This window comes from Tachyglossus aculeatus, chromosome 20 (assembly GCF_015852505.1).
Source record: "Tachyglossus aculeatus isolate mTacAcu1 chromosome 20, mTacAcu1.pri, whole genome shotgun sequence".
NCBI classification, from domain to species: Eukaryota; Metazoa; Chordata; class Mammalia; order Monotremata; family Tachyglossidae; genus Tachyglossus; species Tachyglossus aculeatus.
In genome coordinates, this window is record NC_052085.1 from 10,772,345 (window position 1) to 10,786,927 (window position 14,583).

The 14,583-nt window shown below is 42.1% G+C and overlaps 1 protein-coding gene across 4 annotated transcripts in view; it reads left to right on the plus strand.

Annotated features, from left to right (window-relative positions):
• LCP1 (lymphocyte cytosolic protein 1) overlaps positions 1-14,583 on the plus strand; it is a 66,210-nt gene that overhangs the window by 14,211 nt on the left and 37,416 nt on the right. Inside the window, exon 1 of one of the 4 annotated variants that reach the window (XM_038761730.1) lies at positions 1,676-1,744. The exons of 1 other annotated variant lie outside the window; for it this stretch is intronic. The gene's annotated coding sequence lies outside the window, so the exon portion shown is untranslated. Of the gene's footprint in view, positions 1-1,675; positions 1,745-1,806; positions 1,964-14,583 lie in introns of those variants that run through there. 2 more of the 4 variants (XM_038761729.1, XM_038761732.1) reach the window with 2 other exon arrangements.

The window sequence follows — 14,583 nt, forward strand, 5'->3', positions numbered from 1 at the left end:
AACTTTGTAAGTATTTGTCTTTCTGTTTTATTGAAAATGCTGTTCTACCTATGGAAACACTTTCAGTTTGTTTTTAATCCATTTTCCTTCACTCACTTTGACTTAGAGTATACTTAGTCCTAATAAGTCTTTCTTCCCTGTCCAGGCTTCCTAAAATTTGCAGCTCTCTTTACCACCTCCACGCACTTCACCACCATCTCAACTCCATCTTCAATGAAACCTTGATCTCGAGCATAAACGAGTGTGTAAATGGCTTCCTTCATCTCCTCTCATCTTGTTTTTTTTCTTCTTCTAGTCTCTCCTCCTCATAGATTGCCTCCACGTCAGCCGTACAGGCCAGGAGATTTAAAATGATTCTGTGCCCTTTGTCCTGAATTTTGTAGAGTATGACTTAGTGTGCTCATGATCCAGGTCAGCCACTAAGCCAGTGCTATTTATTTAGTACTCACTGAGTGCCAAATTGGGTGCTAGAAATTGTGGTGAGATACAAAAAAGAAAAAAACCTCGGATCTGCCCTTGAGCTTGCAGATAATGGAACACATGCATATTCACAAACATTCATGTAAATATAAAGTACAGATACAAAAGCAAAAAAAAAAAGAATTTATAGGGATATACAGTACAAAAATGCTTAGGTTATTGGGGTGATTTGAGGTGGGGGGGCTAATCAGGTGATGCTTCATGATGGATGGGGATTTTACTTTGGTCTTGAGAGAGAAGAAATCACTAAGTAAGGAGGGTATTTTGAGGGCTACAGTAAGAGAAGCTTGGCTAGAGCAGAGAGCCCGAGTTATTATATATAGTATAGTATATTAGTATATACTAATATATATATATAGTATAGTATATAGCCCGAGTATATAGTAGGACAGGAGGACAGTAGGGCGTGGAATTTGGTTCGGCATCTTAAAGGTCAGAGATGTATGTTTTAATTTGATGTGAGCAGTACCTGCGAGCCACTGTGGGCTTTTGAGAATTTCCCTAACTTATTAACATAGGACCAGAGACTGACTTTGGCACTGGAGAGGCCAGACTCCCAGGTACCCAACAACCTGGACCGAGAAACACTGTCTACCAGAGTCCCATACTTGGTCAGTTCCTCCTAGGATGAATTGAGAGAGGTAAAACCTGAAACTGAAATCCCAAACGGAAGGCAATTCAAAAAACCAAACTTCTGTAAATTGAAATTTCAGGGTTTTTTTGTTTGTTTTGGCATGGGCAGTGATAATATCTCTGTGTTTCGCCTGGAATTTCCAACATTATTAGCAACGAGAGAACATTAATGATAAACGCAGTCTGCAGTTTGCAGTAGCACCAACAATATTGCTTAAGAACTGTACTCCTGTGAACAGTCATCATCAATCGTATTTACTGAGCGCTTACTGTGTGCAGAGCACTGTACTAAGCGCTTGGGAAATACAAATTGGCAACATATAGAGACAGTCCCTACCCAACAGTGGGCTCACAGTCATCTGCCTTTCTGATAGAAACTAGGGCCTCCGTTCACAACACAAAGTATATTTTAGCTAAAATTAAATGAGCATTTGCAGGGTTTTTTTTGTCTGATCTATTTGGAGAAGCGTGGTTACCTGTTCAGCCAGGAAAACGTTATAAAGGCATTTTACTGGTTGAGCCGTCTGACTTCCTGCCTTGTGACCACAGAGGCAAAACTGACAAAATTACTCTGCTGCTCAGAGTGTCTCGGGTCTCCAGGACTACTTACTGTTTCCTGCTTCCACACAAGGTAATTTTTTTCTCTTTTCTGTTCCTTTAAGAAATCACTCTTCTCTCAAAAGGCATAGGTACTGCTGAGTTTGTCCATTGGTTTAGTCACCAAGGCCCGTCAAATTTTTCTCTTGGAGCTACTGAAAGCACCTGTTGTTGGTATGGCCTTTGGGAGTGGCAAGCAACTCTTAACTGAACGGAAACTTGCGGTCGCCCATGCGAAGTAGCACAGCACACAGTAAGCGCTCAATCAATACGATTGAATGAATGGATAGGATTTGGCCCTAATAAGATTCTTTATAACAAAGCAGAAAGAGTTTTCAATTGCTTGAATTAAAAAAAAAGAAACTTTTATTTTTATTTCTACAATTTTGCCTTAGGGAGGCTATTTATAGTGTTTTAGCCACTTTAAAATGCTTTGAAGGTAAGTGCGTATTGATCACTTAGATCATGGTGCACGATGGCTTAATGGGGTTGTTTAATTGTAGTTCATCCGGTTCCAAGCTCTTTCTCTAAAAATAAGCTCTTTTGGATAATAATATCTGGAAGCCCTTGTTATGCCGGTTTGGTTGATTCATTTTGTCATCAGCATTTTTTAATGGGCATATTTAGTATCACATGATATCTTTTCCATTTACCTTTCTGTAGAAAAAACAACAATTTGTATGCTTCTTAATTGAATACTTCTCACTTTCTGTTCGGCTATAATTGATGAACAGAACATTCGCACAAAAAAATCAGGAAGAAAATTTCAGCTCCAGGAGATGTTTCTCAAAGGTGGTGGTTAAATAAATCAGAGTAGAAATGAACTTCTGTAGTATATATATTAATTTAATGATCAAATAGAATTTATTACACATTTGAAAGGGTGATGAATACAAAATTCTATTAGGATTGGAAATGGATCCTGTTTTATGGCATGTACACCAAAATAAAATAAATTTTACTTTAATTTTAGTCAGAATGATCTGCATTTTGAATGACTTTTCCAGATCAACTTATTCATTTTATACTGATTTGATTTCAATTAATAGAAACTCATTTTGAGGAAGAACCTGTCTAAGGAGGTGAATTAGAACAGAATGTATTAGGGAAAATAGATTTCTTCAGTGGTGGGATCCGGTGAAATTCTGAGAGTTGCTTTTTTTTTAGAAAATCAATTTAGCAAAAATGTTAAAGCATGAGGAGAGAGGATGGAGTTAAGGGTATTGAAATAAAAAAAATGATGGCAATAATAAAATGTTTGAGCAGACGTTTTTTAGAATATCAGTAATTAGGGTGAATTTTATATGAGGTGATTTAAGGTTAGAGGACTCTATTATACGGTGAACTCCTCAAGGGTGGGGATTGTGTCTTTCACTTTTGTGTAATGGTTTCAAGCTCTTAGAACAATCAATCAGTCAATCAATCAATCGTATTTATTGAGCGCTTACTATGTGCAGAGCACTGTACTAAGCGCTTGGGAAGTACAAATTGGCAACACACAGAGACAGTCCCTACCCAACAGTGGGCTCACAGTCTAAAAGGGGGAGACAGAGAACAGAACCAAACATACCAACAAAATAACATAAATAGGATAGAAATGTACAAGTAAAATAAATAAATAAATAAATAGAGTAATAAATATGTACAACCATATATACATATATACAGGTGCTGTGGGGAAGGGAAGGAGGTAAGATGGGGGGGGATGGAGAGGGGGACGAGGGGGAGAGGAAGGAAGGGGCTCAGTCTGGGAAGGCCTCCTGGAGGAGGTGAGCTCTCGGCAGTTCTCTGCACCCATTAGGCGCTTAATATTTACTGATAAAAGAATGGGTGAAGAGGCCATTCATAAAGTTGGGCTTTTAGTGAGGCCACTTATGTTGGGGGATTCAGTAGTATGAAAAAGAGAATCTAATTTCTGTAAAGATTAATGAAGTACTTGTTTTGTCATTGGAAAAAATATCGTGAAAGGCTAACATTCAAGAGGAAAAGACTGTCAGTGAGGTGAAACCAGGTTCCACTATGCAAGAGGAATGGAGCAAACCTTTTCAGAAAAGGTTTTATAATCCTTATTCACATTCCTATCCAAACTACCATTAGATGCCAGGAATATGCTCCTTGTTCTGCTCAACCTTTTAATTTGGTGGCCATGAAGTCTGGAGTGTATTTCAGGAGCATCCTGGGCTTTGTTGTTTTTAGTTTAATGGCATTCCAGCTCTACGGGAGGCTAGCAATAGGTTTCCATCCTGATTGGCAATTTCATTAATGATGTCAAAGGGAACTTCTTCAGAGAAAGGACTGATGATCAGGAAAGAGGTCAGCTACAAATTTGGTGGAAATGCAGGCACATGCAGATAGACTCGTTTAGTCGCCTTGGAAGCCTTATATGGACAAAAAGAGTCAGATTTCTCTGTGCGGCATAGATTCCTGTAACTGAAATTTTTCCAATATAAAGGGAACTGAATTATTTCCCTATTTAAGAATAACGATTTGAAATTTGATTTAAATCCAGGGCATTTTCCTTGTCTTAAAATGGCAGGTAGGTATGATGGTGAGTTCCCATAAAACAGAGAGTCTGAGGCTTTAATAATGACAAGAAATATGACATTTTAAGCATTTTCTTTATGGACTAGACATGGGGTAGTTCCATAAATCAGAGTTATAGAAGATATTTGCCTCACATAATAATAATTATGGTATTTGTTAAGCGCTTACTCTGTGCCAAGCACTGTTCTAACCACTGGGTTAGATACAAGGTAGATACATCTTCTTTACCAACCAAGTTTTCCCTTGTAATGTGTGATGTTCAACCTTCCTTTTAATTTTTGTCCAGAATGTTGAAACCCACTATTATTGATATCTGTCGTTTATGGCAATTAAAATGCTCCTGGATTTAATTTTGATTTCAGATGTCCATTGTAATTAAGCTTTCCTTTCATTTCAGGTAATTACTATTTATAGAGCAGATGCATACTGTTTCAGTGCCATGAGAGGTAGAATCAGAAGATAATCCCAGTCCTCATCTCTAATTAGGGCAGTACCGTTAAACTAGAGACCATAGGCACTTAATTTTACTCCCTAGGCTTTGTTATTGATGAGAAAAAATGTAGATTGACCTCCTTTGGGTGGCTATCTTCATTCCACTGATTGTCCATACAGAAATTGGTTGGTCCACATTCTCTGAAAGTAATAGTGCAAGAAATACTGTAGAATAGAAAATCCTGTGTTCCAGAGGCAGAAACTTGGGAAGACAAAGAGGGATGCTGAAACAGAGCTAGAAAACCTAAACCATTTGATGCCAAGTTCCTATTCAAATATCACTCTTAAAATATCTACTGGATATAGTCTTCTCATTTCAAAGCTGAGGTTGTTCTTCACTTCAGTTCTCAAAACCGCCTATGGGCATCTCTTCATTTCTCTCAGAACTATTTTCGTCCAAAACTCTGCATGCGTATTTATGTCAAATGTAGTCTGCATTTTCCACCTTAATTTTCAAAGTACATTCAGTCTGAATGATAAAAATCTCCACACACCCATCTTTGTGCTGAAGTGTGAAGGCCCCATTTGACAAACTGCTCCCCATAAATACGTTTCCGTAGTGGCTGATGGTGGTGCTCATAAGCGCTTAGAACAGTGCTTTGCCCATAGTAAGTGCTTAATAAATGCCATCATCATCATTATTATTATTAGACGGTATTCTCTCCATTTATCCCCAGTTAATAAGCTGGGCAGTTCTGTTGTTTCAAGCCATTAAGGTACCATTAATTCATACCTACGGCTGCAGGACTCTAGGCTTTTAAGGCAAAATTATTGTTTCACATTCTCTAAGTTTCTTGTGCCGCCTCCTTCTCAGCATCATCATCATCATCATCAATCGTATTTATTGAGCGCTTACTATGTGCAGAGCACTGTACTAAGCGCTTGGGAAGTACAAATCGGCAACACGTAGGGACAGTCCCTACCCAACAGTGGGCTCACAGTCTAAAAGGGGGAGACAGAGAACAAAACCAAACATACTAACAAAATAAAATAAATAGGATAGATATGTACAAGTAAAATAAATAAATAGAGTAATAAATATATACAGGCATATACAGGCACACATCTCCAGCTCTGCCCTTTTTGCCATGGGAACTTTTTAAGTACCTGGCTGCCCAGCTGAGGGGCTACAGGCTCAGAATCCGGGGGAAGAGGTAGAGATGGAAGCAGCCGTCTGCTTCCCCTCACGTCATCTTCTCTGGATGCCCCACTGGGCAGCAGCGTATTATGAAAAGCCTGGGGAAATGGATGGTGATGGCAGAGCAGGGGGCCCCCCTCAAGTGCTTCATTTATTTATTCATTCAATCATGTTTATTGAGCCCTTACTGAGGGCAGAGCCCTGTACTAAGTACCTGGGAGAGTACAACAATAAACAGACACATTCGCTGCCCACCGTGAGCTTACAGTCTACAGGGAGCCCATGCTTGCACCATGTGCGCAAAAGTGAAAGTCGACAGGCGTGCTACAGATTGGTTTGGGCCCTGGGGAGGCTCTGGCTCACAGCACGTGGCTCAGTGGCAAGAGCCTGGGCTTGGGAGTCGGAGGTCGTGGGTCCTAATCCTGGCTCTGCCACTTCTCAGCTATGTGACCTTGGACAAGTCACTTCACTTCTCTGGGCCTCAGTTCCCTCATCTGTAAAATAGGGATGAAGACTGTGAGCTCCACGTGGGACAACCTGATCACCTTGTAACTGAAATTTTTCCAATATAAAGGGAACTGAATTATTTCTCTATTTAAGAATAATGATTTGAAATTTGATTTAAATCCAGGGCATTTTCCTTGTCTTAAAATGGCAGGAAGGTATGATGGTAAGTTCCCATAAAACAGAGAGTCTGAGGCTTTAATAATGACAAGAAATATGACAGTTTAAGCATTTTCTTTATGGACTAGACATGGGGTAGTTCCATAAATCAGAGTTATAGAAGATATTTGCCTCACATAATAATAATTATGGTATTTGTTAAGCGCTTACTATGTGCCAAGCACTGTTCTAACCACTGGGTTAGATACAAGGTTCTAAGCACGCTTAGAACAGTGCTTGGCACAGAGTAAGCACTTAACAAATGTCCTCATTATTATAATATTATTTCTTCCCTCACCCACCCCATCAGAACTTTAATGGTCATCATCACCCAATAGTGTCAGTAGGTGTTGGTGCTGATTCCATGGGGTTGGTGAGGGCCAGGTGACTCTGGGCACCCAGCTTTGGGCATGAAACTACTGTTTTTACTCCTGTATCTTTTTAGGAGTTGGACTTTCCAACCTCACTTATTTCAGATCTTCAACAAGACCAGAGAGCTTCCAAATAGGGTTGAAAAGACCCCAGGAGCAGGTTTTTCTGATCCATAAGCTCTTCAAAGCCTACCTGCGACCCCTAAACTCTGAACTACTTTCACCATCCATAAAAGTGCCACCCCCTTTTCATCTCCACACTCCAAAGGAAAATCTCCCTGTTCAGAACATAAAGGCTGGAAAACAGGTAGGAAATTCATATTTAGACTAATCTCAGCCAAATGGGGAGTCAACCTTTTTATTATCATTCTGGTATTTGTTAAGCTCTTACTATGTGTCAAGCTTTGTTCTAAGTGCTGGGTTAGATACAAGTTAGGTTGGACACAGCCCCTGTCACACATGAGGTTCACTGTCTAAATACGAGGAAGAATAGGTATTGAATCCCCATTTTACAGATGAGGAAACAGGCACAGAGAAGTTGTCATTTACCCAAGGTCACACAGCAGGCAAGTTGCCAGGGGTTGGTGGTGGTTGGGGGGTGGGGGGGGGGGTATTTTCAGCATTTAAGGCATGAATTCAGAAAACAAAATTGACAGAATATTTATACCTGGGAGCACACACATTCATAGTGATGCATTGCAGCAATTATGAATATGTGAGGAATATTAAAAATGGTGGGAGAGAAGAAGGCAGGTCTATTATAACTGGGAAATTTAAAGTTTCTATTAAGTTGTGTAAATTTATTTGGTTGAACTTCAGTGTCACTGCTAGGCAGACACTACTCACTGGTTAAGAGGTTGCTTATATTTTAAAGAAGTAGAGTTGTTTGTTCTAACGGAAGGAAAGAATGAAATTTAAATTGAGGAACAAGGAAGCCACAGTCCTGTGATTACAGCCTTGATTCTTTCGAGCCTTTGTCCAGGATAAAGTTGCTCTAAATATTTTTCTCCTCTTGTTCCCTTGCCAATTGAAAGAGAAAATGAGAAAAATCTTTTGGATGGGGAAACATCTAAAGATACCGAATTCAGTAGGCAGATGAATTATGAATTTTCTCCACAGTGTTCTAGTACCTTTTGCCTCACTATGGCCCCTTTCCAAAGAGAGAAATGGAAAATAACAGTGTTTGATTCAAAATAGAGCTGATGGTCTTTGCTAGGATTTTCCCAGGGCTGCAGTTAAGGGCATGATATAATCTAGGGCCTAAGCATAATTGCATGAACATTTGAATAGCATTTGATTGCACCTGTGTAGACTCTGTTGTTTATCCTTAGGGAATTTTTGTATTTAAAGTTGTCATTAATATATTTTTTTAATTATCTCTTCCTTCTCCCCCACCTAGTATCACAGACCCAGATCTCTTGCATCAGAGAAATATGATAGGGGAGAGCACAGATAGCTGAGAAAGGGTGAGGTGACACTCTACCCACAAAATTAATTATGGCATTTATTAAGCGCTTACTATCATCATCAATCGTATTTATTGAGCGCTTACTATGTGCAGAGCACTGTACTAAGCGCTTGGGAAGTACAAGTTGGCAACATATAGAGACAGTCCCTACCCAACAGTGGGCTATGTGCAAAGCACTGTTCTAAGCGCTGGGGAGGTTACAAGGTGATCAGGTTGTCCCACGGGGGGCTCACAGTCTTAATCCCCATTTTAGAGATGAGGGAACTGAGGCCCAGAGAAGTGAAGTGACTTGCCCAGAGTCACACAGCTGACAGTTGGCGGAGCCGGGATTTGAACCCATGACCTCTGACTCCAAAGACCGTGCTTTTTCCACTGAGCCATGCTGCTTCTCACAAAAGACCAACGGGTGCAGATTGGAGCTCCCTGCTCCAGCCCAATAAGCCTTTCTACCCAAACTTAATTGCCAGAGTCAGTCCCTCTCTTAATTTACCAGTTAAATTAGCAGTGTTTCACGGAATGGGTTCCTCGTTGCTCAGTGGTTATTATTGTATTCTTACACTTCCCACCCCAGCAAGGTTGTCTTCGGAGCATCAGGGTCAAGGGGTATGGTACAGAATGCTGGGAGAAAGAGGAGGAAGGTGCCAAAGCTATGTGCTTGAAGGGATTTGGTGGGGGTGTAGGGAGAAGCAGCGTGGCTCAGTGGAAAGAGCACAGGCTTTGGAGTCAGAGGTCATGGGTTCAAATCCCGGCTCCGCCAATTGTCAGCTGTGTGACTTTGGGCAAGTCACTTCACTTCTCTGGGCCTCAGTCACCTCATCTGTAAAATGGGGATTAAGACTGTGAGCCCCACGTGGGACAACCTGATTACCTTGTATCCCCCAGTGCTTAGAACAGTGCTTGGCACATAGTAAGCACTTAATAAATGCCATCAAAAAAAAAAAGCCATCAATTGATCAATCATGGTAATTATTGAATCCTTACTATGTGCAGAGTACTTTACTAAGCACTTAGAGCGTTTCTGTACTTGCTGAGACTGTTCCCAGGTTGGAGTTGGAAATGGAATGGCAGTGAAAGAGGCTGAAGAAGAAACCAATATCAATAGATCTACCAACTCTGTTGTATTGTACTCTCCCAAATATTTAGTAAAATGTTCTGCACACAGTACGCACTCAATAAAAACCCTTGATTGGCTGATAGGTCAGGCAGTGGAGAGGCACTAGTTGAATTTTCAACTTTCGGAAGTCCCAAAAATTTAGAGGCTCAGAGCCTCCTCTCTGATCCACTTGTTTAAAACAGGGGAACAGTTTTTGCTCCTGTGGATAAATGGGTGTATTATAGGCTGAACTAAAAGAAAGCTGAATAGTGTTTTGTTCCATGGAGCTTGATTTCTCACCTTTTCTTTTCTTCTAACACTTGAGTTCTTATAGAAGATGTTTTTAAAGGAAAAGTTTTTGATATCATTGTGTTTTGAACCTAGCACCTGCCATCTTGTTAGTTGCCCACTGAAATAGGCTGGAGGAGAAGCAATGATTTAAGTTGGTCAAGATCCCTCAGTAAAGCAGAAACAGTAGAAAATGGTACACACAGTTCTTCCAGTCACAAGACTACACTGAGTCATCTTCATTAAAAATCATAATCAAAAAAATATATTGCTCATGGCTTTATCCTAGACTCTAGATGATCTCATAAACTAGTGTCTGCCATTCCATTTATAGCAGCATTCTGTGCCAGCGCTCTACTTCTGTGTCACTATGGTAGTGGGTGATGTCACCTTCTTCCTGATCTACCTCTGAGAGGGTAGTGGAGAAAAAGACAGAGGTGGAGGAAGAGAAGGAGAAAAGGTGGAGAGAAGGGGAAAAAAAAGGAGTGAGGGAGGAGAAGCAAAATGGGAGAGAAGGAGGGGTGATGGGGTCCACGCCTGTCGACTTTCTGTTTTGAGCACATGGTGCAAGCATGTGGTCCCTCTGGACTGTAAGCTATTGCGGGCAGGGGGTATGTCTGTTCATTGGTGTATTGTACTCTTCCAAGTGTTGAGTATACGGCCCTGCTCTCAGTAAGTGCTCAATAAATACGATTGAATGGCGGGAAGGAGAGGGAACATGAGGAAGGGCGTTGTTATCAGACAAGAGAGGAAGTGTGGAGGCTGGGCGAGGGAGAGAGAGCAAGGAAGAGGGAAAAGAGGCTTAATTACTCTTCTGCCCATTTCCACTCCCTCAAACTCACCTCCTTCCTCTTCCTCTTTATCATGAAAACAAGAAATGCTATATTGAGTCACACCAATGGGCCATGCAGTTCAATATTCTTTCTTTGATAATGGACTAAGACTTGGACTAAGAATTCTTAGCTGAACCAATATGATGGTTGCCCCCCTTTTATCCATCCTTACGTTTTATAATGCACCTTTTAATAGCCCATCTACTTACATCTATTAGAGTCCTCCTGCAAGCCTTGAGCATGGAGAGGGGAGAAGGAAACCTCCAAGTTCTTCCAGTCTCCAGCTATCCTTACCCCATGTTCAGGCCGGGAGCTGTAGGATGGGATAAGGGAGAGCAGCCCGTCTACTGCAAGGCACTGCCCTGACCCTCTGGACCATGCAGCCTGCTCACGCTCTCTTTCTCCCACTCTCCAGCCTCTCTTATATATAGGAGATGGAGTGTGCTCTACTCCGGAGCTCCACAATCTGGGACTGGGCTCAGTGCCAGGGTTGAACACACTCCCAGGAGTGGGGAGGGAATGCCCCTTTTCAGAGTTGTTGGAGTGGAGATGGGAGCATCTGCCATGGCTATCCTGGTGAGCCATTGGTGGCCAAGTTTGGACCATGTTGTTATATGGTCTTTGTATCAGACAGAAAGGGCCCCGAGCCTGTCAAATTTACCAAGGAGGAGAATGAATTGTCATTGTCCTTCTCATATATATTTATCCTAATGGGATAGATTTCTCACATGTATATTGATAATCTTATCTTTTGGCAAAATAGAGGCTACCCCTCAGGTTCTTCATTAGGTCTTTCTGGATTTTAGCTTAAATTTCTTACCTGTGAGTTCTCATTCCTCAGAGTACAGATCATGCAGTATCCAGTCAAAAAATGATAACTGCCAGATTAGGTTCCAGTTCTTAATGCCTCAAGAGGAAGCTGTGAACTATGAGCTACAATCCTCATATAACATATTATTTCCTAGAGTGCCAAAGTGGCACATTTCTGTTAATGTGTCAAATCCTCCTAAATTGTTTCAGGATATTAGGCTTTATGCATGACTCTTGGGACTGTAATAAGTGCTACTGTCCATTTTAGGCACTTTGGTATCATAAAGATGAATGGAGCTCTCCCTTTTACTTCCAAACAACAGAACCCAATAAGTGACTTCAGGATCCTAGAAGGGCGCTCTAATTATATTATCAGTGCATCCTAAAGGATTCAAATGCATAGAATAATACAGTCATATGTCCAGAAGGGATTTCTAGAAGCCTTTTCTACCCCCTGCTTCTCAACAGCACAGTACTGTCCTAAAACCATCCAAGTGCTGGGAGGAGTACCCAGCTGGGAATTAGAAATGGACTCTGCCCTTTCGAGGGACGGGCTTGCAATCTGAGTAAGTAGCAACAGCTCCATTAGAGGAGAGAGCATCCTCCTGGCCTCCTACCTCCACTCTCCGTGTCCCTTTTGCTGCTACCTTTTCTTGCAAGAGCCAAATATCTGGGAACTCTGAGACAATAGGGGCTGGGCAGATATCCCCCCAGCGCTTAGAACAGTGCTTTGCACATAGTAAGCGCTTAACAAATGCTGTCATTATTATTATTATTATGAGGGATGAAACGAGGTGCAGATGTTCATTTAGATTTTTCGACCAGAGCCCAAGTGCAGCTCTTAGGTGGTAGTGGTGGCCTAATTCCATGAATCAGTTTGCTATTGCATGGAAGGAGGGAAATTCCATCTTCTCCAAGAAGTCATCCCCAGTTATGCCCAACATCCCAAGGTGTGTCAGTCCAACAGCCACCCTTAGCAGTTACAGATTAATATCTATCCTCAGCACTTAAGTATGTAGGTATAGTCTATTGAATAGTCAACTATTTATTCAGTCACCTCACCCTGATTTATCCGTGGTACCCTGTCTTCTATTCTTATTTGACCTCCTGCTCCCAGAATTTGAAAATAATTTGTCTGCTTGATTTCCCCATTTAGACTGTAAGCCCCTAAGTGGCAAGAACCAGGTATTTTGCTTATGATGTTCTCTGCAGACAGGTGCTCAGTCAATGAAATTTAGTAGTACATTAGTTCTATTAGAAGTCATCAGCAATCTTCAAGAACTTAGAATAATTTCTCAAGGCAATTCAGAAAAGCTGAGTGAGATAGTTGGCAGTTAAAGGAGAATTTGCCATCACTCTGTTTTTGATCAGGGTAATAGTTGTTTTCAACTGCATCGGGTACCTAGTCCGTAGAGCCTATAGCATTCTGTGTTTTTCAAATTCGTTCCTGCCACACCTCTGGCTTTTTGTTTTTTCTTGCTCTTGATTTCCTCTGAGCCTGCCCTTCGCTTCGCTTGCTGGTGCAGTGCAGCTGGGTCATCTCATCAGCTCTCTGTATCTCGTGGTTTTGCTTCCGTGCAGAGATTAAAGAAATAGGGTGCCCTGTGGGGTGGTGTACTGAGGACCTGCCAGAGGCCCAAGAGAGCCTATTTCTAGAACTGCTGCAGACTCAATGGGGGGCAGCCTCAGTTTCCCCTGGGGAATGGGGATAATCACTCCTGCTTTTGCTCCACTTCTCCAGTTAGGATTCTCCTCAGAGAGAGAATCTGACTAAATATAAACAGAAAGGGAAAAACCAAAGAGCCCGGCACTGAGTTCCCTTGAGGGTTACTCTGTTCTTGATGCTTCTACTATCATGGGGAGGGACTAGGGCAGCCTTAGGCAAAGTGGGTAAAGGGAAGCACGATGGCAGCCACTCACAGCTTTCCCCAAGCAGAATCCATGTAAATTGTTGCCAGGGGGTGAGGGGTGAGGTGGGTGGGGAGGGGAGGGTGGTAGTCGTGCCACTAAGGTTGCATCTTGAGCAGCCACCCTCTCCTGCGAGCAAGAAAGCATCTGCCATCATCAGAAAGGGCCAGGGTGGCCAAAGATCAGTCTCCTCTTTCACCTGAGGCAGGAATCGTGGTAGCAAGATATGGAAGAGCAGACCCAGAGCGCACCCTCTCCTTGGCCTTGCAGGGCAGAGAAGGAGGAAAAAATTATGGGGTGGATCTCAGGCAGAGCCCAGAGAAGTCTTCCAAATATGGCCTGAGACACTTTGGGGATTTCTTGCCATTCAGTTAAAACCATGCGGTCTCCATGGGAGGCATCTCTGAAACAGAAAGTCTTCCCTTCCCCCAAATTCTGTTTTCCTCTCTCCTCATTCCCACCTTGTCAGCACTGCCCATCAAGTTGTGCCTAGACCTAATTTTCAAGAAGACCCAACCCAGCCCGGCCTCAGGCCGAGCCGGGCACAAGTGTCTGTGCCTCACTTTCCTCATCTGTAAAATGGGCGTTAAATATCGGTTCTCCTTCCCCCTTAGAGTGTGAGCCCCATGTGGGACAGGGACTCTGTCCTATTTGATTATCTTCTTTCTACCCTAGTTTTTGGTTCAGTGCTTGGTACACAGGACATCCTGAACAAATGCCGCAATTATTATTATTATGGCTGTTACCAGTGCAATGGGCTTCACTCTGAACTTTCAAGTTGAAAAAAAATTTGCCTGGGGCAAGACTGAATTTCAGTTGGATCTTTAAACATGCTTCAGGGCTTTGGCTGGGTGTACCTTGCATTCCCCTGACCCAAGCAACAGGAGCTGCTGAACAGGGAAAGTTCAGTCAGCAAGAGAGGAAGGATCTGTTGGAGCAAATGGACCAAACCAACCTGTGCAAGGCTGAACTAGCCCAAACTGAGCTTGGGCACTGATTCCACATCCAGCATTGAAATAGTTAGGATGCAGTTGTCTTGTGCTTAATTTGCTTTTGGTTCCTTGCATGCCTTTTCTATATTAACATGCTGTCAGGGACAGAGTCCTGGGAGAATGAACTGCAGAGTCTACATAAGTGAGGGATGACCAATATGCCAATGAATGCAGATCATTGCCAGCCCTCCTAATCACTGACAGGGAAGACCTTCAATTTTTATGCGTTCTCAATGCCTATTTGCATTTTTTTGTCTTTGCATCTTCTCTCAC